Source organism: Mauremys mutica, chromosome 2 (assembly GCF_020497125.1).
Source record: "Mauremys mutica isolate MM-2020 ecotype Southern chromosome 2, ASM2049712v1, whole genome shotgun sequence".
Classification (NCBI taxonomy): Eukaryota; Metazoa; Chordata; order Testudines; family Geoemydidae; genus Mauremys; species Mauremys mutica.
Window position 1 is genome coordinate 103841295 of NC_059073.1, and position 24737 is coordinate 103866031.

A 24737-nucleotide genomic window follows, 5' to 3' on the forward strand; every position below is an offset into this window, starting at 1 on the left:
ATGCACTGGGAGTACCCCTATTTAAGACCAGGGTAGATGGAATTCGCTCTTTTTAAGCAAATCTGTGGAAGCCCTCAATCTCCAAGCAAACTGCCAACACAAACGCTTCAGTTGGACACATTTTGAACACCCAGAACAGATTGAAGAACATGTACATGTCTTCCACCACAACTATCACCTGTTTTGTTTCTGTATTTTAATTGTAAAAAGAACCAGAATACTTGTGGCACCTTAGAGAAGAAGTGGGCTGTAGCCCACGAAAGCTTACGCTCAAATAAATTTGTTAGTCTCTAAGGTGCCACAAGTATTCCTGTTCTTTTTGCGGATACAGACTAACACGGCTTCTACTCTGAAACCTATTTTAATTGTGTTTCACGAAGACTTTGAAAAGGCATCATTGTTTCATTATTGTGATTGTCCCTATTGAAAAGCCAGATAAGATTACAGCCACATAAGAAAGCCTTGAAATCACAGCAGTTGTGTTTCAATCAAATGCACTGTAGTTACAAAGTATTTTTACACCTGAGCACTAGTATATTGTTGATATGAATGGTATGTTAGTGTAGCATACACTACTTTTAAAAATTTTTAAACTATTTAAAAAGAGGGGGTAATTAGCATTCATATCTAAATGTTTTTCTCTTCTGGGTTTTTACTGTAACTGACCAATAGTTTCTCTATTTGAAACACTGTGACACATGTATAGGTCTGAATATTTGGAGTCTAACACCATCATTTGATTTCACTTTCCCTTAAAGGCACACACATTATTTTACAAATACCATCAAGTAAGTGATATTTTAGTTATAACTATTAGACCAATCCTGTTAAGCAAGGCAGTGACCAATTGTGTAACAGTGTGAAAAAATCTTATTCATTGCAATAAGTTAATTATTTGATCTTTTCCTATTAATTTCCCTTTTGTAATCAGTCTATTTATTTGTTTATAATTCTCCTAACAGAACATCTATACAAGAACTTCCAAATACTGTAGTTTACACATGGTAAAATACATGTGTACATTTATGAGCAATACAAACTAATAGTTATAGTAGATGTGCTTTTGATTAAAAGCTCAAATTATTTTCACTATATACAATTAACCTGTCTTTACTGCTCTTTCCACTTTTGCACGATAATTTTTCTTAGAACTTAAAGTAAACAAATTGCACAGATAATTTCATATGCTTATAGATTTATACTTATGATTTTTTAATTTCCCGTAAGAAATCATGTTTGCCATCCATACTAACATTGTAAAAGTGACCAACATTTATCAGTATAAGATCCATTTGTGATACTGTATACTACAGAACACTTTACTGCCTCACCTATAGAGTTAGAAGCTAATTAAGGCAATGAGCCATCTTGATGTCGAACTGTTGCTAGGCTGCGTGATATTACACTAAAGTTACTTACACTGCAAGAACATATATTTATATTCAATCTTAGTTTCAACTGCACTGTGCGTGACTGCTGCATGCAGATTCAAATTTTTAATTCATTTTCTGATTCATACTTTTTCAGAAACTGAAACTGTGCTGTGCTCTGTACACATTCACTTATTCCAGGGAGCAACGGAAAGAACAGTTTGTATCACCTTACACTTCCTTATAAGGTATGTGCAAACCAAAAATATAAGCCACTAAGATATCCTTTTGTGATATGAACAGACTAAACTTGAAGGCATAAAACCACAACACAGATCTTTAGCACAGTGCAGAAATACTTACATTGAAAGTTCATTTAATTTAAAATGTTTTTTTATCAGAAGAATGCTTATTGTTTTACAGTATCAGAGGGGTAGCCATGTTAGTCTGGATCTGTAAAAGCAGCACCTTATAGACAAACAGACGTATTGGAGCATGAGCTTTCGTGGGTGAATGCCCACTTCGTCGGATGCATTGTTTTACAGATTCATATTTCCATTTCTCCAGTCTATGGTTCAAATAAGTGAAATAATATCCATGCATTTTATAACTAGGTTATCTCCATATTATTATTGTTCTCTACTGGTGAAAACGCTAAAGGAAAACATGCAGCTGTCATGCACTGGTGGTACTCCTCAATCAAAGTAACATATAGAACAACAGAGAACAAAGGCTAAAGCCAAAAGTTGTTCTTATTGACTCAGCACTATAAAAGCTTTCCAGGGAGATTCTCCATGATGATCAAACAAAAACAAGTAAAAAAATCACAGACCCTTACACATTTATTCCAGCATCTCCAGAAAGAATTCCTGGGAGTGTTATAATTATTTTTATAGAGGCATTGATCTAATGAAAGGTAAACAGCAACTGATAAGCTACACATCCATGTAAAAGTTTTTAATTATTCTGTTTGTGTCTTAACATGAAGTTTGTTCTAACATTTTTTTCAGTTGTGCCAAGAAAAACAAACACATGTCAAGGTCAGAGAGAAATAGCTGGATTTTGCTTTATCTGAATTCCAGTTGTGGGCAACAAAAACCCAACAATTTAAACAGGAAGCTATTCTGATAGTACAGAACTTAACTTTCCTGTGAATGTAGAAGCAAGCTACATCAAATCTGCCCCCTTTCTATTTGTTGCACCTTGATTATTGAAAATAATTTAGCTCTGGCCTCTCTGGAAAAGACTGCGTAACACTTCGAGGCCTATTGCTGCTATTCCTCAATAAAACGTAGGAGGCATATATTTCAGTGCAAGATGTCGTTACTTCCCAAGTACACAAAAGTGCATGTTTCTAGTACACTATAAAAGTCTCAAATACAGACACGAAACACTATCAAATTAGAAATTAATCTAGGACATGAGGGGCCAGACACTCAGCTGGCGCTGATCTTTGTAGTTCTACTGACATCAGGAGCTACCCTGATTTTCACCAGCTGAGGATCCTTGGACATTTATCGGCAGCACTAATATGTAAAAGTAAAACCAAAAACAATGGAAGTTATCAAGTGCTGTCACAATTGGTACTGAGATAAAGTTTGCAACTGCATGCAATGACCTCTTTTTTAAAAGATTTTTGAGTAACACAAACAGTAATACGTAGAAAAAGTCTACACTTTTCCTAAAAAGAGAATATTACTTAGGAACATAAGAACAGTGACATAAAATGAGACCTCTGGACTCTCTAATTATGAATCCTTTCAACTTACAGTGGCTAATACCTACATTCAGAGGAAGGCATAAAGCAATAAAAAAAATTGTACAACAACATGCTTATGAGGGAAATATCTTCCTAACTCCAGGCAGTTAGTGGTTGACATAGGCCCTGAAGTATGAATCTTGATCCTAATTTCTATCCTAGACAGTGTAACTGCAGTTGTTTGTCTCAACCATATATTATGGTAATGAGTTCCACAGATTAAAACTTTTCTTTTATTTGTATTCTTATTTCTTGTATTATGAGAAAAGGAAAACAGGCAAACCCTGTTGACCTTCTTTAGGCCAGTCATTCTTGCATATACCTATGCGAAGACACTTCAGATTTGTCTCCTCTAGAAATGTCAGGTGTGGCTGACAAATTTTACTGTCAAACCTTCTTAGTCACCAGAGAGACAAATATCTGAGTGGAATTACAGTCTGGTCCAAAGCCTGATGAAGCCAATGGGAGTCTTCCGATTTTTAAAAATGGTAAAAGTATATTTTTTTCATGCTGAATACTCCCCCAAAATAACTCCCTTCAAATTTCAGTCAAATTTCAAAGTCAAAAACCTCGTCTGTGAGCTAAGGCAAAAGCATGTAAAATTGCAGCCCCAAGGAGCTGCTTGTAAAAATTAGGACCAATTGAACCAGAGAGATTAGAATAAGAGATGGAACTGAACCTTAACTATAGTAGCAGCTGCTTCCTCAACTGCTATAATTAATATGGCAAAGCTTAATCAGATAGTCATATGCTATAATATGTGTGTGTACACACACAAACACAGATGTAGGCTGGGATTGTCAACATAGGCTAAGGGAGTTAGGTGCCCAACTCTCTAGGGCTCCTCTAGGAAATCGCAGCTGTGATTTACAATACTCTCTCATTTACTTGTTTGTATAAAGTGTAATCAGATTCCATGGTGATAAACACCACTGCAACACATATACAAAAATACAAATAAATATGATTTAGAGAAAAGGCTCTGACCTGCTATAGTTGAATTATTGACCAAGTTTTTAAAGCAAACCCGTTTTGCTCTCTCTCTTCTGCAGAACAAGCCAAAAAGTATCTAAAGCTATTAAACCATTCTGGTTAATACCTGGAAGTCATTTTAAAATTACATGAGTGAATTCTGTTAAAAGTTAACAACAACAGGGAAATGTATGTGTTCTGCAGCTCATATTTTGCACACATTGTATCGTGGTATTTCAGGATGTATTCAAAACTGCTATTTTATGAACAGGGTATTTTAAAGACGAAGTCATAACATTTCCACATGTTTTGCTGTACGTTGCCTACATATAAATAACGGATGCACTCAAATTATAGTGTATCAAAGTGCCCTGCATTAGGAAAAAGCTTGATCCGTCTCATGGCTCTATGTAAAACCATTAAATAGCTCAGTATGGTGAAGTCAGCACTTCAGAGTTATAACTTAAAATTATTATTATTAAGGATTCTATTTTTCACACTGCTACTGAAAAAACTACACCCATTACATTTTCTATATTTAGAGAATACCATGAAGGTACATTTTAGTAAAGGTCTATGAATGTATTTATTGTACTAAGTGGTGAAATATGTAAAAATCCAAACCCCATCCAATTTCCAGATTTTTTTTCCTCCTACTGAAACAATGGAAGAGCTAACATGATTTTCATTTTGAAACTGAATGTTTAGATTGGTGCCAGGCTGCATTGATATGCTTTCCATATATTTGAAAAAGAAGTTTGTTTCTTTTTGTTCAACTTAATCAAAGAAAAATGAAGCTGTATAGCTGTCTATCAGTCATTAACTGACACTTTACCAAGACCCAATCCCGCAAGCATGTATGCATTTGAGTATCTTCACCCACATGAATAATCTCATTAAATCCAATAAGACTACTCATGTGTTTAAAATTATTCACATGCATTAAGTGTTGACAGGATTGTGTCCTACATTTTGTTTAACTGAAGTTGAAATCAATAACTGAAGTTGAAATCAATAACTTCCATATGTAACTGCACAATTTTTCCAAAAGACAGTGCTTTAAAATACTGGGAGTAATCAAATGTTACTAATTTTCTGTAAACAAGAACTGCACTGTTTAAAGTTCTTTGAAACTAAGGCTGAAATTTTCAAATCTAGGTGCTAACATTTTTATAATAGTTTACTGCATCAAGAAACACAACACAGGTTACCAGTAGGTAAACATTTTCCAAGTCCAGGTGCTCAAATTTAGGCTCCTAAATCCATCTAAATAAAAGTGTCCAATTTTCAGAAGCGCTGAGCACCTGCAGCTCCTATGGACTTAGATGGGATTTGTAGTCACTCAGCACTTCTGAGGATCAGGCTACTTACACTTAAGTGCACAACGGTGGATTTAGGAGTCTAACGTTAGGCACCCAGGCCCGAAAGTTTTTGCCTAAATCAGTAATCTGTGTAGCCTTCCTAGCTGTAATAAAGTACACCTCTACCCTGATATAACGTGGTCATCAGGAGCCAAAAATCCCTACCGCATTATAGGTGAAACGCCATTATATCGGGGTAGCGGTGGCAGAGCTGCAGTGGTGATTTACCCGGGGCTCCAGCCGCTGCGGGGAGCCCAGGCCCTTTAAATCGCCTGCTGAGCCCCCGCTGCCACAACCCCAGGGTAGCGACAACAGGGCTCTGGTGGTGATTTAAAGGGCCTGGGGCTCCCCGCAGCAGCTGGAGCCCTGGACCCTTTAAAGCACTGCCCGAGCCCCGCTGCTACCGCGCTGTATGCGAACCCGTGTTATATCGGGTCTCATTATAGAGGGTAGAGCTGTATCACAAAACCTTACAAAATGCATGCTGCTTTCCAAAAATAAAGTGAAAATGTGTCAATGGAAGACTAGGGCATCAAATTTCCTTTTTTCAGTCAACTGACCATGAGGCTGATGGTGGTGGTGGAAAAAACTGTAAACCTTCTCACTGAGCTTTAAATAGGGTACTGACACCTGTATATCAGAAGTTAGCATGACTGCACCTGAGAAGTTCTTTAATTTTTTTTATTATCTTTGTCATTTAAGCAAATGCCAAACACACCCCATCGTACTTTCCCTGTATTTTTAGATGACATCTTCAACAAATTGGACACAGGATTTGGCAGTTCTCTTTTCAGATGTAGAATCGATACTATTAAGTGGGAGTGCTTGTTTCCCCCCCTTGTATGAATACTTGTAGCTATTACTGAATCATTTCTCGTGTTCTCTTGCATAAAGTCAGTGTTTATTTCTACAGTTCTTCCTTTAATTTTTCCTCTGATTTTTCACTGGCAGAATGTAGTAGTAGGCATGTGAGGAGTTTATCCAGGGTGATGTGCTTCAATCATTTCTTTAAACTGCCCATTTTTGCTATGTTGTGGTTAATGCTATTAGCATAAAAGAAGGCTGCTACTTTTATTGTATAATCACTAACAGGTATTTTCCATTTTGGGGTGTTGAAAATGAACAGACACACTGATCCTAAATGAAACTGGTGTCAAAGAACTGCTCAAAAGCTATTTACATCTTGCTACTTAATATGTACATTTTACTTGAAAATAATTTTATTTTTTTTTACTTCATTCAACACGTATTTCCTAGCACTTCTTTCAACTACAGGCACGTTGAGTCAGATAAATTCATTCAATGATGTTTGGCAATCACACAATATAAATCACCTGTTTGACATATTAATCAGCAGCTCTTACATTTACAACCATCAGAATAAGAAACAATCATTCAGTGACTTCAACACCATGTAGACTCAAAGAGGAGCTAGTCATCTTTATTTAAAAACATGTTACCTGTCCATCAGAAATGTCTACATTCTAGCAAACAAAGCCCTCCATAACAGATGACCATTCTAATGATTCCCCTCTCTTCAACATCCAAACAGTTGATTTCACCCTCTCATAATGCCCCTATCTCCAATCACCAATGACTTCCGTTTTCCCTCCTTCTTCTCTAGGCTTCTAACTTTCTTGCAATTTCTTTATCAGCACACCAAGAATCTTAGTGTTTCATCACTTCCCTTTTAACTTTTAAGAATAACTGAAGTTTTCTTTTATCAACTGAAATTATAGCTTTATGTTTCTAGTATCAACATATTCTCAAATACATGTTTTGTTCTTCAGAGCCACATGGGGAAAAAAAAGAACCTGATAAAAATCGGATAAAACCCACTGAGCTGGTGATTTTTATAACCCTAAGGCAGACAGGCATAATTGCCTAAAAGTCTAACTGCAAATTACAATTCTTCTGCATAACCACTAAGAGGCTTACTTCCACCTGCTGAAGTCAGGAAACTACTGTGTTAATCAAGGCAGCATGCCCTTGGTCTAAAGAGCAGAAGAAGAAAACCTGATTTTCTCTTATCTACATTAGCTGAAAGAGACAAAGGTAAAAAGTAAAGCCACTTGTATGAACTGATATAGGACAAGTTTGGAGAAATTAGGTATATGTGCACTAGAGATCAACAAGATGGAGTCTGATGAACAGAGATATTAAGTATACCTTCTCTCAACCTTACTGAGATATTGCAACTGAAATTACAATTGTGACTTTAAATGGTGAAAGAACAAGCCCTCCTAAGGTAGGCATAGCATGCTATAAACTCAATATTATGAAATCTTTATTTCGTTAATTTTAATAACAATTACACTCATACAGATTTTTTCTCCCTCCCTCCCCAGCGCCCAACTCCCTAATATTTTCTTGCCACTTTAAGTTAATCAGCTGTATTTTATGAGTTTTTGTTCATGCAGAGTAAGATTTCTCAGATATCTTTTCTTAAATAAAAAAGTACACTAGGGCAACTCGAAAATGTTCCATCAAAGCTGTTTTTCAATGGAGAACTGGGATTTCAACTAAACAAAATTTTTGGTGAAAAATGTCTCTCTGTGGCAAATGTTTATTTGTTATAGAAAACCAAAACTTTCCATTGGGAAGTATCAAAACATTCCTGAATCAAAATTAAACATTTCAACATAGCCAAACGGAAATTTTTAGTTTTGATTCAGTTCAACATGAAACCATGTTTTGTTGAATCAGTGCAATGCCTCATATGAAAGCTGTAGGTCAGGTGCCTCCTGATCCCACCCATAGTGCATCATGAGAGATTTAGTCAGCATGGGAGCCTGACCCATAGGGTGGAGAGGGGCATGAGGAGCCTGAATTACAGTCCTCATCCGGCTTCATGTCAGGGAAGACAGTTTAATGTCGAACTGAGTCAAAATGCAACATTTTGATTTGGTATGACAAACCGAAGTACCTCAATTCAGATAAACCCAACCTGAAACAAAACACTTCATTCTGATTTTGTGCCATTACAGTCATGAGATCTTATATGTACGGAAAAGTAATTTGATTACTTACTAGAAGTCACCTGATGCACTAAAACAATGAATAAAATAAAGTCAATAATTCTTCTTAAAATTTAAGTAAGAAAAGGAAAGCCCTCAAGGATGGCTTGCATAAATTGTCTATTGTACATTAATATAATGGATGTTTATGTAAATACCGAACAGTTATATTTTAATCCCTTTGCATTAATAGAGACCTAGTTTATCTGAATCAGCCTACAAGCTCAATTTTTTAATTTGGCTTTAAAAACCCCTGCAGATTATTAAATCAATAGTACATGTATAATATACGATAGTTGCCTCTTAAATACTCAAAGGCCCTTAGGGAAGTCAGGATTTCCTGATGCACCAATAACCGCAAGATGTCTAACCTGCCAGTGACACGGAGGTCATCTTTTCAAATAACCAAGGAGTAAGTACAGACTGGCTAAATCTCACTATTCATTGTTAATTTCATAAAGTTGGCCTTACCATGTTTATGGGCATGTTGGCCACCCCACAGTTTAATCCTATTTCCTCTCCTTTTCAAAAATCTATGTAGGATCTAGCTCATTTCATAACACATCATCAGCTCCAATGCCACTAATGTGCTAATGACACCCACCTACCCATACATCTCTCTTACCGGACACAAACTTCAGAGACACCTAGATGTCACAGTACATGAGAAAAATAAGGCACCTGGATTAACAAGAAATTGGCTTAATATCAACTCTATAAGAAAGCAGTATTGCTGAGAGAAAGAGAATGACATTTTAAGGAAATGATTGGAATGTTGGTTGACCTTTATTAAGAGTATGTGTCCACTAATTGTCAAGGTAACATGCAATCTCTGTGTCCGCTACTCAATTGGCTCCCCATTCATTTCAACATCCTGGTCTGAATCCTCAAATCCCTTATTGGGTTAGGGCCTAGCTATCTTTGAAACTGCTTCTCCATCCAGGATCCAGTGAGACGACAGTGCTCTGCTAGGAATGATACATGTGTTGATGCCCAAGATTTCATGTTATAGAGCTGAGGACAGGATGTTCTTGCTTTGCTGTGAAACTCCATGAGCTGTAGAACTCTGACACCAGATATCAAGTTAAGCCAGAGCCTGACCATTTAAAGGCCAGAACCCCTCTTTTAAGAAGGCCTTCCCTCAGTTACAACAGCTGAAGAATGGATTTTGCATGTTTAAAAAAAACCTCTCATTAAGTAACAGAAGTTATATCAAGAGATGATGGATCCTTTGCAGACAAAAGGAATGGGCTAAATTGTCTCCTGTCTCTATGTAGATGTGGGAGGACAAGAGGCTCCAAAGCCTGTCTGGAATCACCTTCACAGTGACAGGTTACAACTGAAGTCCCTTCCCCTATGGGTCTGTAATTAAAGGCACAAGCCAACCCAACCCAATAGGGACAGGAAAGGGAGGAGGTGAGATCATGCTGTCCTTACCTGACCGGCAGAGCTAGCTGGGGAGTGGGAGCAAGCTGCACCACACTACCTCTGTGTGGCAGGGTTGTGCAAGGTGAAGGACTGTCTCCTGAGGCCTTAACCCTGCCTGGAGTTCCCTCTGAGAAGTGCAGCTCCACACCACCACTTAGTCAGGGCCGCGTATAATTTGCACAATCTGGCCCAACGTGATTCTTAATTTAGTTTTTGCAGCCTAGATACCACAATGATTAGCACAGTAAGAAATGCTTTGATGGAGCTTTCAGATGGCTGATTTCTCTACAAAATGGCCATGCCCACCACAAACAAGTTTACTTTAGCTGAGCTAACACTGAATCACTCGAGTGTATGGACGTAAAGTTTTCAAAAGCACCTGCATGGTTTAGGAGCCTAAGTCTCATTTGCTACATCTACACTACAAGATAGGTACATGTGAGCACACCCCTACTCATGCTAACTCTCATCAAGCTAGTGCATGTATAAATAGAAGCATAGCCCCAGTAGCACAGGCAACTGCAGCAGAGTCTTGGCCATCCAAAGTACAAACCCACCTGAAACAGGTGGGTATGTACTTGGCACATCTAAGCCATGCCTCCACAGCTGCTGCTCATGCTACTTATACTTGTGCTAGCTTAATGAGAGCTAACATAAGTATAAGTGATCAGAGGAAACATACCTCACTCATAACGTACACAGAGCCATTGAAAGTCAGTGGGATTCAGCTGTCTTAAGTGGTTTTGGAAATTTTGGAAATTTTACTCATGTACTGACAGAAATAAATTGGGAAATAAACCAATGGTGAATAAAATAAGGACTGTGTCAGCCCATTGAGTATGTCTTCAACATTCTCAATCTAAATATAGATTCATAGACTCTAGGACTGGAAGGGACCTCGAGAGGTCATCGAGTCCAGTCCCCTGCCCTCATGGCAGGACCAAATAATGTCTAGACAATCCCTGATAGACATTTATCTAACCTACTCTTAAATATCTCCAGAGATGGAGATTCCACAACCTCCCTAGGCAATTTATTCCAGTGTTTAACCACCCTGACAGTTAGGAACTTTTTCTTAATGTCCAACCTAAACCTCCCTTGCTGCAGTTTAAGCCCATTGCTTCTTCTTCTATCCTTAGAGGCTAAGATGAACAAGTTTTCTCCCTCCTCCTGATGACACCCTTTTAGATACCTGAAAACTGCTATCATGTCCCCTCTCAGTCTTCTCTTTTCCAAACTAAACAAACCCAATTCTTTCAGCCTTCCTTCGTAGGTCATTTTCTCAAGTAGTAGATATGGAAAATGCCATATTTAAATAGCACTGATATATAATTCTTCCCTTAAAAAAAACACATCAAATGCATTGGGTGTTAAATGGACAGTTGCATGCATCTGAAGAAGTGAGTTTTTTTACCCACAAAAGCTTATGCCCAAATAAATCTGTTAGACCAGGGGTCGACAACCGGTGGCTCACGGCTCGCCAGGGTAAGCACCCTGGCGGGCTGGCCCGGTTTGTTTATCTGCCGCGTCGGCAAGTTCGGCCGATCGCGGCTCCCACTGGCCGCGGTTCGCGGTCCCAGGACAATGCAGGAGGCAGGAAGCGGCGCGAGCCGAGGGATGTTCTGGCCGCGGCTTCCTGCCTCCCGCATTGGCCTGGGACCGCGAACCCCGGCCAGTGGGAGCCGCGATCGGCTGAACTTGCCGACGCGGCAGATAAACAAACCGGGCCGGCCCGCCAGGGTGCTTACCCTGGCGAGCCACCGGTTGCCGACCCCTGTGTTAGACTTTAAGGTGCCACCAGACTCCTCGTTGTTTAAGTGGACAATTATGTCTTTTGCCCCATAATACAAATCAATGTTAATTTGATGGAATGGTGGTGTCTCCATAGCACATTGTTAGCAATAAGAATCATACTTACTAGCAAACATGACTCCCAATGTCAAGGGGTTAAAAAGAAATTGGATCCACTCACTGCAAAGACTTACACTGCTTAACTTTGTGCACTGTGAATAGTCCCACTGAAGTGTCAATGGGGCTACTAACAAATTTGAAATGGTAAGAAGGTGTGTAAATCTTTGCAAGATTTGAATTTCGGCTTTGTTTGCAACATGAACAGTTTTCTCCATTCAAACTGAAGGGCAAATTCCATGCTCTGATCTGCCCCTGGATCTCTAAATGTGATTAAACAAATGCATCAATCTTGCTTATGTGCTTAAAATTTGCATATATTTCGTCATTCCACGAAGCCTGAATCTCCATTTGCTCCAGTCTTTGGCATTTACAGAGGCTAATCCCAATAAGAGTGTAGTTTTGATAAAAATGGGTGTGACTGACTCATGCAAAATTCCCATGGATTTAAGCAGCCATTTTGGATGGCACCTATAAAAGCAATTCAACTTTGCTCAAGCAAGGAAGCCTTGTCAGCAAAAAAGCTTGAAGGGACTCCGTCACCTGAAACTTTTTGAATGTGTGTCTAATTTTAAAAATTTAAAAAGAAATCCTGATTCTGATAAAGCATCTTACAATTTGAGAGGACAGGGGTTATCTCTTTAAAAACATGAAATGAAAACGATTTTTCTGCTTCCTTATCAATGTTTATAAGGATTTTTTCAGCAATGAAGAAATTTACCATACAGAAGAAACTGAAAGTGACCATGCATAAATGAACAAAATAAACTGAGAAAAATAACTTTCTTACTAACTCCTTTCAGCTGTAGTAATCCCAGGTATTGTGTGTGTGACCAGGTCTCCTGGCTGTCACCTCATTCCAGCATCTAGATGGCTCCTGAGTGCATCAGGGAGTGGAGGCTCTCAGGAGTGATGTGCCCCTTAAGAGTGCATGGGAAGGCAGCATCAAGGATCTGGATGAGGACATCCTGGCATCTCCTTAGGACACAGAGAGGCTGCTGCTGCAAGTGAACTCAGGTAGGGGAGTCACACCAGCACAACTGAGCCACACTCACTTCCACCTGATCACTGATGCCATCACGCTGCAGCATTTAGGGTAGCTGGGCAAAGAAATCAGAATTGGGCCACCGGTACAGTTTGTCTGATTATTTAATATACCAGATTTTTATTTCATTTTGCTATGTTTGTTATTTAATGCCCCCACACACACACACACACCCATCCAAATTATTTTTCTTCTCCACTTTTTCCCTAATAAATGCACAACCTCCTTTGAGAAACACTCTCCATACAGAGTTACTGGCTCGGCCCTTGTCATAGATATGATTTAGTTTCCTTCAGATTTCCAGGTGGAAGAACTGGACCCAAGGATCATTTGCACTAAGGCCACAGTTCTAAACCCTGTAAAGCTCTGTCTTGGTTGTAAGGAGTATGCTTTTAACTACATTAGGTACAAAATGTTCAGGCAAATGTGATTTTTCAAGTTGACAGTAACTCTTGAAGATGGATAGTGAGCCATTTGACTAAACATAAATTAAAGTTGACTCTGGAAATAATAATCTGGGCTCTTGAGCTTCTTTGAAAGCACAACGGTTGGGAGCTGCATGAGTACAGACGTTTTATAGATTTTAAAACTAAATTTGAGCTTCAAATACTAAATCTAGCACTCAGGGACATTGTGGATTTGTGACACTTCCAGGAAGATTTTGGAGCCATAAACTAATGGATAGATTACACTCATGCATAAAATATAGTCTTTTTGGATAACAGATAGTTTTCCTTCTATGTTTGTCTTGCTATTTAAAGTAAATCACCCATTTTTCACATTCAAATACTCTGGAAGTTAAAAAGATCAGGAAAACCAGTGTGATGAGTTTGAGTTCAAAAACTGGCCAATTATGACTCTCAGGCTGCATTTGAAATCAAGCCTCCGACTGTGCAAGATGACCCGTGAGAGCAAACCTTTGCACTGACTTCAGTGGGGCCACCCAGTGGCCACTAGAGTCTGCCTACATGGATTAGGGTGTAATATCAGGGCAAAACCATTAAAATATGGAAAGCATTTCCAAGCCTCATACTGGTGGCAATTATTTTGATTGAAAATGGTGGCAGTATGGATGCCCCGAGCCAAAGATTTTAAACCAATTTAATTTCTAACCTGTTTTAAACTAATCTAAAAATCAAACTAGAAAACCCTAGAATATTTAACAAAAATTAAATTAATTCCTGGTCTAACTCCATTGACTGTGACTCTTAACAAGGACAATAAAATTTAGTAGCCCAAAAGTTCAAAACCTAACTGGAAATGTAAAGATGTCAGAGTACCTATTGGTTCTGATTAGCACCACACACCTTTATATTTTGACAATAAATCTCTGACGTGTGTGTGTGTGTGTGTGTGTGTGTGTGTGTGTGTGTGTGTGTGTGTGTGTGTGTGTGTGTCCATAAACTGTAACAATTGCAATGTTGCAAACAAAACACAAAGTTATAAAGTTTCAATGTTAGGAAGTTTGTCCAGGTATAGTCTTAAAAAAAAAAAAGACTGGCAAAACCAATGCACATCTTCTGTAAAGTGGAACTGTTTCTTAGAGAGGTAAAAAAAAAAGTCAAATCTTCTGCTCTTTTATCAAGACATGAGATGTGGAAAGCAAAATTCTTAACTACTGCAGGGTTCGTAAGTCATTATTAAACTGAATCCTTGCCTTTGGCATTTACTGTATTGTACATTTGCTGTTAGTCTACTGAGCAAGTACATTTCTCTGATGTTACTTAACAAGTTATTCTTTTGTCATATTCTAGCAACTAAAGAAAATATTCAGCATGTCTGTGCCATGATGACATCTTTAGGCAAACAATGTTACCATGGCTCTTCTCATTCTCATTTCATTCATTGCCATTTTTTCTTTCATATCTAACCAGCTCCTACACCTGATTCACATAGCACACATATGTACCTCCCACATATACATAGAGGAATAAAACTTACCCTTAGTTACACCCCTGCAATTTCAATGTCAATGAGGTTGTCGGCATGTAACCAAGGACAGAAATTTGGCCAGACAGAGGGAAGGGCCTGGGGAGAGGGGAAAAGCGAAGAAAAGGAATATTTATTTTATCTTTTACTCAGTTTCAGATAACTGTGTAACAACAGATCATATTTTTTTATGTACTAGGTATGAATTTTTTATATACACATTCCTCAATTTCCATTTTTAAATGGTTGCTGATGCTGGTGGTAGAAGTGAAAACAACATGCAAATCTCACACTTGTAAGAGTATAGCCTGTAAAGCTCTTTTTGCAGGAAATACCAATCCAAGGACTACTGAGCAATTTTACCCCCACTTAGGACAGGCCTGTGCAATCGTTACTGACGATTGAATTCAATGGGACTACTTGTATGAGTAGTAAGTACTCACTAATGTCAGTAGGGGCTCCACAATCAAGCCCTTGAATGTTATATTTTTGTATGCATATGCACACAGAAGAGTATGTGCTCACACAAACAGGCCAAGTTCAGCAGTGATCTGTGTGGTAGTGTAAATTACAGACCTGGAATAAATGAGATCAGAATTACAATCAAAAAGTGAGTTTAAATTACACTGATTTTGTATTCTATGGGAACCAAATTCAGCACCTATGAAAAAGGGAGTAAGTAAAGTTTGCCCTTGCTTACACCAGGACTACATCTGGGAGTGCTGAGGATGATGCAAGTTACATTGAAACATGGAGTCCTCCATTATCTTATCTCTTCCTGTTAATTAGTTTTCCTGCTACAAGTGGCTACCTGCCCCCAGCGCATCTTCTATGCCCTGGCATATAGATTATGCTCATTTTGCAGACCTTGGACTAAATGCTGATTTCACTTATACAGATGTAAATTTCAATTACTCTACTGAAGTCAATGGAGTTATACCAATATAAATCTAGGGTACCTGAACAGAAAACTTGGCTCCTAATCAATGCCAAATTGATACAAATTCCACTATTTTGCAACATACACAAATTTCTGCCCAATTTGCAATTGACACCACTATTTACATCATTACTGAATTTGAACCAAATGCTGTCCAGAGAGTTGCACTGGTTTATTCCCATCTGCATTTGGTTCACAGAATATATAGAAATGACCCTTGGTTCACTTCTATGTGAGGACTAAGTATGCTGTATAATCCACTAATACCCCATTATTATATTAAAAAAAAGTTTCAATTGTTTAAAGATTTCCATTAAAGTTTGAACAAAGGTAGGAGGATAGTGTACACAATGCTACCTCGTCTGAGCATGCAAACACTTTGAGCCTACATGAATGCATTCTACGCAACAAGTCAAGCCAAATGTTTCCCCCTTCCTGCTCTTTAAAAAGTACTCTGTGCCCTTTCACTATGAAGCATGGAATCAGCCTCCTGGTATCTGGTAAACTCATTTCCTTGACAGCCAGGATATTCAGGCATCTATCAAGTTTCTAAGCACTCCCCAACAGCAACAAAATAATCAGTTAAGGCTTCTCTATCATTACCGCTTTCCTACAAGTCCTAGGAATGATGTGATGGCACTCACACTCCCTGTGTGGCACCAGCTGATTTTTGAGAAAAACAAAAAGCATTTACACAGCATGACCATCCAGATAGCGTTTGATGCCAGGAAGATTATTGCCAAATGTCCAGGTTCCACACACAGCACATCTTTCAAATGTCAGCATGGAGCCAGATATTTCACCATTCTCTCTCTCTCTAACTGCTTGGTAAATGTACAGTAATTTTGAGATTACGCAGATTTTATTTAATTTGTGATAGTTTAATACTAATTTAAAGAGGGCTTTGGTAATTACCAGTTATTTCTTAACATTTAACTTGATAGCAGATATGCCTTAAAGAATGTCAATGACACATTTAAATTAACAAAGCCATATAACCACATGCACACAAAAAAGATACACCAAATCTTCAAGGCACGGACGGACTGACTTTGTGTATGTACATCACCTAGCACAATGGATCTCTGCTCTCAGTCATGGCCACTTGGAACTACTATAATACAAATAAGAAATAATCATAATTTAACTCCAACCAAGCATAGTGGTTAGAAATGGAGCTTTTCTAATCATCTAAAATGTTGAACTTGTGTCACGCAGAAGTGTAGGTGTTTAGTGTGTATGGGGATGGTTGGGTTTAAGTGGGTTCTGTTGGATGATTGTTAATCAAGGGAATTGTTTTTAAGTGGAAAAGGTTGTATCATATTTATTGTTTTTCAGTGTTATAGTTTATGTTTATAGCAATGTTATTAAGATGATGTTATGAGGAAGACCAGTGCTTCCTTCTTTCAACCGTCAGTGTTTCTGGTCAGAGTTAGGGTTGTGAAGGGAAGCGGCAGATGTGGGCAAGAGGTAATCACAACTGTAGATTTCAAAGGTTGTGTGTGTACTTAACTAGTGACTCGACTCCTGATTTTTCTTACAAATGAGTTGGTAGTATGAACACTTGAGCAACTGTAACCGGTGTTAACAAAATAAAAATGTTTGTTGTTTGATGGAACTTATTTAAGAAATCTCTGCAAATGCTAAACGTTATTCAGATGGATACAAGATAAGCATATACCCTGCCCCCCAATCCCAACTGTACTCCTTCCCCTTGTTCCCTGGCACAGACCAATTCCTCCCATAGCCTCCAGTGCATGACCCAGATTGCCCCCGTTGTGCCACTTCATGTCTCTCTACAGCCCCACGCCTCAATATGCTTCCTCAACCCACAACCCCACCCTGACTACTCAGTATTTTTATGTGAGTGTTTAAAAGCTGAATATAGCCAGAGAGTAGAAGTCATGGTGCGGACCAGGGGTGCATATGACGGAGCAGGGCTATGTGAAAGTAGTATGTGAGGAGCAAGGAGCAGTGGGGAGAAGATCTATGTGCACTCTGACAAACCATAAGTGAGTCACAGATTATCTAAATTCTGATGAACCACCGGTGGTTAATCAAAGTGGAACTCCTCTCCATTCTCCCCACCACACACACACACACACACACTGCTCTGGCCCCTCCTTCTCTATGCGCCACTCCCGCCCCCCACCCAAAGATCTCCACTCCTCACCCTCCCCACTCTGCCCATTATTATTATGTATCAGTTGTATTACCATAACACCTAGGAGCCCTAGTCACGGACCACATTCTCACCATGCTAGGCAGCATACAAAACACAAGACAATCCAACAACACCCTCTACACAGCTACTTAATGCTCCCTGGCTCTCCACAATGCTGCTGTATGGTGTGCCACAGAGCTCAGGTCAAGTGTCTCTACACTGGTGCCTAAATAAAGAGCCTCTGGTTTCCCGGAAACACCCCAGCATCTCCACATAGAAATGGATCCCACCCACAAGCATCTCCTATTAAATCTTCCATTCACCCCAAAGCCCTGCTCAAACCCCACTCACTTTGCCTCTTCCCTCTCTTCCTTTACCTGCTGCTGCCCAAGCCCAGCTCCCTATTGTCTGAGTGAGGAGCAGAGCTGGTGAGGTAGCAAAGCAGGCTTTCCGCACTGGAAAACAGAGGCAGCTGACAGAACTTGACAGTTCCATCAGCTAATCTTGGCAGAGTTCTGTTAGTTTATCCTGAATGAGAGGAGTGACTGTGTGCATTCAACTTCAGAATTTCAAAAGTGGCCTAGCTCCAAGATGTTATCAGAATGTGTGTGTCCTACCATGAGAGATGTTTGGGTTCCTCTAGCTAAACAACCACTGTCCGCACAAATCCCAAAGGAATATGAGAAAATCGGGGTAAAGTTGGTTTGTTTTGGTGGGGGAGGGGGGCTGAAAAAATATATTTGTGTTTCTTCTGCAAAAGGTAGTAAATATTTTCTTTTTCAAAAGTTACTGAGGAAAATTCAATTGTCCTATGAAGAATTATTGTGCCAGAAGCGTAGACTAAATTAAATCAGAGTGTGAAGCAGAGGGATTTCAGCCTTTTAAGTGCCACACACTTCCTTAAAATACATTCAGCAAACCAAAGTGAAAACAGAAACTTAAGGACAACAACAAAAATTTGCTTGATGTCTGATATGCTCTTAGCTGTCACATATCTCCTTGTCTCTTCCCTTTATTTAGAGATCTGAGAAGAGCACGCATCTTCTTGAAATGGGGAAAGAGAAGACAAAGGCTCCCTGACTGTGTTCTCTCTCTCAACTTATGTGACCCAAATGGCACTGTTCCCATCTTAGAATTGGCTGAGAAAATAAAGGGTCCCCATATGCTGCTTAATAACCTGTCCCAGTCTACATAATTAGGTTACAGAAGAGATAGGACCCAAGCCAAAATTCAGGCAGACTTGTTGTTCCTGCCATTACCCTGAACCCTGTCAAAGAAAAACTAATCTCTCACTGTGTTCATTTTGATCTCTCTGTGTCTGATCTCCTCCAGAGTTGCAAAATTCACACGCTGTACCCAAAAGAGCAAGGTTAACCATCTATCTCCTCCTACACTCTTTGAGGATGCAAGCCTTGATCCTTCTCATCATTCTAAGAGGGCTGCTCCTTCAAAATAACTAAGAACATTGAATGTTTTCAGGAGTATTAGATTTTTAAGAAGAAGAAAAAGAAGACTGGTATTAAAAAGGCAAGGAATTAACTTTTATGAGACTTCTCAAGGACTCCACTCCTTTCTCCTCCCCTCAAACTACTCAACTCACCAATGTCCTTGCAGCTAACATGAGAACAAGTAAATTTGGCAGCCCAACCTCCAGCTTTCTATGCAGTGACCTTGATCTTCCGCTTTCCATCTAAACCACTTTGAGATTTCTCTGCTTGCACTAGAATCCTCCCCTTCTTCTCTTGTAAGAGCCAAAGTATTAGAGAACAATTACGATTTTGTCTAGTGTGTGAATCTTCCTTGCAGTGCTCCAGACGCGTCTAAGAAGTTATCATACTTGGCAATTTTCTTTATCTACCATTTCACTTCCAGAGGCAAATAACAGCATTTCCCTAATGTGGCTAGTAATGAAAAACCTATAGACTGCAGATCAGCACAAGGCAGCAAAGTGAAAGCAACAGGATCTCCCAAGACAAGCATAGAAAGATGCAGCAAATATCTGAAGGACTCCATTGTGACTCCTCTCTGTCAGAGAGACTCTCAGAATGTGCCAGTTTACACCAAGTGGTGTATGCATAGGCACAGAGGAGCAAGTGATCTATGAGGTAAGTATGAATGGTAAAAACATGTACCCAGTAGTTCATGGGAAGATAATTTTATGTCTAAAAATCAGAATATAGCACACAAGAGTCACTATTTAAAACAACCAACCTCTTCCATACCTCAACCCCTTTGTCCAAGTTCATACCAAGACCCCCCTCCCAGGTGTGAAAGTAGGCTGGTACAGCGTACTGGTAAGAAGCTGGTACCGGCCTTCTATGCAACTGCTTTAATGTCATTGTCCCTTTTGTGCCCCCCGAGCTGCCGACAGGGTGGGGCAAAAGGGGTAGCTGCCCCAGGGCCAGCAATTTAAAAGGGGCTGGGGCTTGTGATCGCTGCTGCCATGGTAGCTGCCAGAGCACTGGGCCCTTTTAAATCGCCACCGGAGCCCCTGGTGGCGCGGGCCAAGCAGTGTGGATGGGCTGGCTGGAGGAGGCTGACCCCCCAGCTCCGCCCCTTCCGCGGGCTCGGAACCAGCCCCCGTGCGGGTAAGAGTTTAATATTACTTTCACTCATGCCCCTTCCCTCTCAGGACTCCCCCCACTTCCAGTCAGCTAAATGGGAAAGGCAGAGTGATCACCACTCCTTGACACCTGTTCATAACTCCCTTCCTCCTCCACGGTTGGGACCCTCAAGTTGAGAACCACTGGTTTAAAAGAATGTGCACATCATTTTGATTATCAGAAGCACCCAACACATGCTAAGGGTCTGCAAAGAAACAAATAAAGACACAGGCCAAAAATTTCAGCACTAAAATTAAGCATTTAAATAGATGGCCTGATTTTCAGAGATGCCAAGCACTTATAGCTTCCATTCCTCAGCACCTCAGAATGTCAGGTCACCTATTTGGTACCCAAATACTATAAGCCTCTGCTTTGGAAAATTCTGGCCACAGCTGATGCCCATCTAAATACGTATTTAAAAGTTATCTGACATTGCTCTTAATATTTAAAATAACTATGTGGAATATTAGCAGTCCCAACACAATTTACTTTTGTAGTACAAATACAGAGCAATTTATAATCCCTAATCAACCTAGAAAATAACCGACTGATAAACCAATCTGTTTGTAATACCATTAACAGATTCTGGCTTCTCTATCAACAGGGTAATTTGCTGAGACCACTTTTAATCTCTACCACTAAACCATTAATCCCATGACTTCCATGTAGTATTGCTTTCTAACTTTACCCAAGATTTACCAAATAGTTTGTGGCGCATTAAAAAGTAGCTGAATAAATAACAGCAGCAAAAACACGCCTGTTGACATTACAGAATTCAGAGACCCCCACTCCTCTGTTGATCCCTTTAAAACTGTTACTTTCTAATTGGAAGAAACCATTCAGAAGTGAAGCTGTATATCTGTCAAGTAATTTGACACCTGGTGTGCACTGTTCATGATAACATGAACTCTCCAATATGCTTGGCATTATGAAAAGGAGTGAATTATTTCATCATACCACTTATGGTCATGCCACAGGCATGGATGTTTCTACTAAAATCAATTTCAATTTAATGGGACCAGGGTTATCAACATTAATTGTGATATTTTCTCAAACTGGCATTAAAACGTTCCTCTAGTATCACTGTTAATGTCAATATAAATTATGCATCACGGTTCATAGCATTCACTTACAGAGTTAAAACTCATCTAGAAAATAAGAAAAGGAACCAGGGCTTATCTACATGCAGCATGTATTTATTCTGTCCCTACAGGTTTTCCTGAAAATCAATGAACACGCATTTATCTCTTTTTTCCCTTGAAATACGTTGTCCCTGAAATCAACATTAGTATTGCCATTAAATATGGTGTCAACAAGGTATTGCTGTTAAACAACGATAGGGAGGACCAAATACGAAACATTGCAAGGGACCAGGTATAAAAATATATGAAACCTGTAGCGGCATTCAAGGAGACATCAAGAGGAGCAGATTCTCCCCAATGCACACCTCAATGGTTTCAAAACACTAGAGGGAGGTTGGAAATCTTATTTTACTGAGGTTAATAGAAGTATTATACAGAGCTCTTCCAATGACATGATCAAAGAAGTGTACCATGTACTTACAATCACTATAGTACAAATTAATTTATTAAGAGTACAATCTGCAACCACAAGAAGCCAACATATCTTTTATACAGTGCACCATTACAGATATGATGGAATATTTTTCTACTCAAGGGTATACTTTAAGGCCACAAAAGACCTCACTAAGGGACAGACTGTAAGCCCCTTACACATACTGGAGAGCAACTGATTACTCATACAAGTAATTCCACTGAGGTCAATGGGACTACTTACATAAGTAACTAAATGTTGCCAACTCTGCCAATTTTATCGCATGTCTAATAATATTTGGTGTTCCATTAAAGTCCTAATTCTTGGAATCAAATAACTATTGGAGAATTTCAGCTTTTTTTGTAAAAGTATCTAGCCCTCATGGCTGCAGCAAAGACTGAAAATGTGAGCCCTAAAGGCTCAAAAACCAGAAAGCAAACAAAAGAACTCAAAATGCATTTTCTTTAAAAAAAAATAACAACAACAACAACAACAACATGATTTTTAAACTAATCCCATGATTTTTGAGGGGCTGACTGATGGTTTAATAATACTTGGGGTTGGTAATACTGGTCTGCTCACCAACATACATACTTCACAGTCTAGACCAAAGTGAACAAGAATGCACCTTTTAATGTGGGCAGACTATTGGGGCACTAAAACTAAGCCTTGCTTAGCATATCCTCAACCATCAAAGGAGCAGCTCTAGTTTCAGCCAGCAGAGACTGCAACATCTCACCCTGCAACTCTTGACATCATGTTGTGTCATTGACTATTGTGAATAAGTCTTCCCACAAATCATTTCAACATTCGGAGCTGGATTATTTTTTAAGGAAATTATTTGAGAATAAAAAAAAAACAGAAAACGCTTACTCATTAACCTAGAATCATTGTAACAGCAAAGCACAACTGCTAAACACAGCGTTCCATTGCACAACCTTAAAAGCATCATTTACTGTACTAGATTTCAGACAAAGAACATTTTGAAGTACTCAAATAAATCAACACTTAAATGCAACTCCTAGTCAGTTCATACAATATGGGTTAAATGCTACCATATGGTGAAGAAACACACATGTTGCTCTTTTAAAACAAAGAACATGAATAATTTCCTTTTTAAAAAATCTATTTTTAACATGACAAGCACAGAAAATGTTTTTAATTTTAACTATAACTGTGATCAAGACACATTTTGGAAAGTGTCATACTACTGGAAAAAACTCTGAAACGTGAGGACTGTTTTAAATCAGGGTTGATAAATAAATTAAAAATAAAAAGAGCACCTCAATTTCCATCAGTCTGTCACAGTATGTCCTGAAAGCTAACACCATTTCCCTGCTCACCATCCTTTTAAATGAACAGAGGGGAAAAAATTAATAATAGTGCAGCCATATCAAGGAGCCTGATCTGACATGAGCAAAAATGACGTGCCAACTCAATAGTGTTCCTTTTACTTTACCTGTTGGAAAAGAAAAATATGTACTTGTGCCTCGAAAACACTAATACACATTAATAGGTCTTATTTTCAGCAAACATTCAGATCCAGAACTGTCTGATGCATAGATCTTTTATATCTTTTTTACATTCTTTTCAGTAATTTCATGAAATATATTATTTTGTTAGCTACAGACCAAAAAAAAAGACTGAAGCAATCTATCAGAGTGAATATATATGAAATAGATGTAGGGTGGCTGGAGTAAATGCTACTGGTTTTTCCAAATTACCTGTATCCAGCCATTACTCTGTGTGTTAAGTATTTGTTTTCATCACTGTAATATATACTAAACGTGTCTGAATTCTAAGAATAGTTGCAGATTGTAATTGTACATCCTTTAAGTTTCCATTTCATTTTGAAGAAGAAAAAAAAAGATTAAAAGCTAGATCACTTCAGAACTGCCCTTAAAATTTTTGGGAGCCACAAAATTATACTACAGTACTTTGCAATTTGGAAATATGATGGTGGAAAACATTTCCTTCTAGAGAGCCACCATGTAGAAAGGAAAGCTCAAATGCCAGACAGGAAGATGTAAAGAAAATGGACAGATAAGAGATAGACAATACACATTTCTGAAAGATTTGAAATGTATTTAGTAAATGTATCAACTTTAATGAGAAGCTAAGCACTATGTGCCAAATTGTGCTCCCACATACATCAGTGTAAATTCAGAGTAACACTGGATTTGGGCTATGGCTTCCATAGCCGTCTATAGTAAAATGTGGACTTTGTTAAGCAAGTGTTAAATATAATATTCTACTGATGATACTAATTCAATTATTTCCAATAAGTCATCATTTTAGTGAAAGGTTAGCAAAAATCAAAATACTTTTGAAATACTCAGCTCAATGCAAGTAATTCTGAATCCACATTAAAAGCCTCCGTTAATTCTTCCCATAAGGTTTTAAACAATTTAGACCACTGAATTCATTAACAAACCTAAATATGTAACTTTATCATCATGTAAATAGACAGAGTTTGCCAATATCCCTTCAAAACATAGTAACACATGCATAATATCCTGAGACTGTTTGCATAAGAACTGTTATTGTAAACCAGCTCCTGGAACATAGGGAGAAACTGTTTATAGGAAATGTGTACCAATTTTGATGTAGCTCTACTGATACCTGAGTTAAGGTGTAAACATCAACAGCAAAATTAATCATCGATGTTAGGTAATCATCATCAGTAG

At 38.7% G+C, this 24737-nt stretch overlaps 1 protein-coding gene across 4 annotated transcripts in view; it reads right to left on the minus strand.

The window, feature by feature from the left end:
- The window catches only part of ZNF516 (zinc finger protein 516), a 133503-nt gene that overhangs the window by 100792 nt on the left and 7974 nt on the right, over positions 1-24737 (minus strand). For 2 of the 4 annotated variants that reach the window (XM_045005969.1, XM_045005970.1), the window contains exon 2: positions 14802-14888. The exons of the other annotated variants lie outside the window; for them this stretch is intronic. The gene's annotated coding sequence lies outside the window, so the exon portion shown is untranslated. The remainder of the gene's footprint in view (positions 1-14801; positions 14889-24737) is intronic. 4 annotated transcript variants of the gene reach the window in all.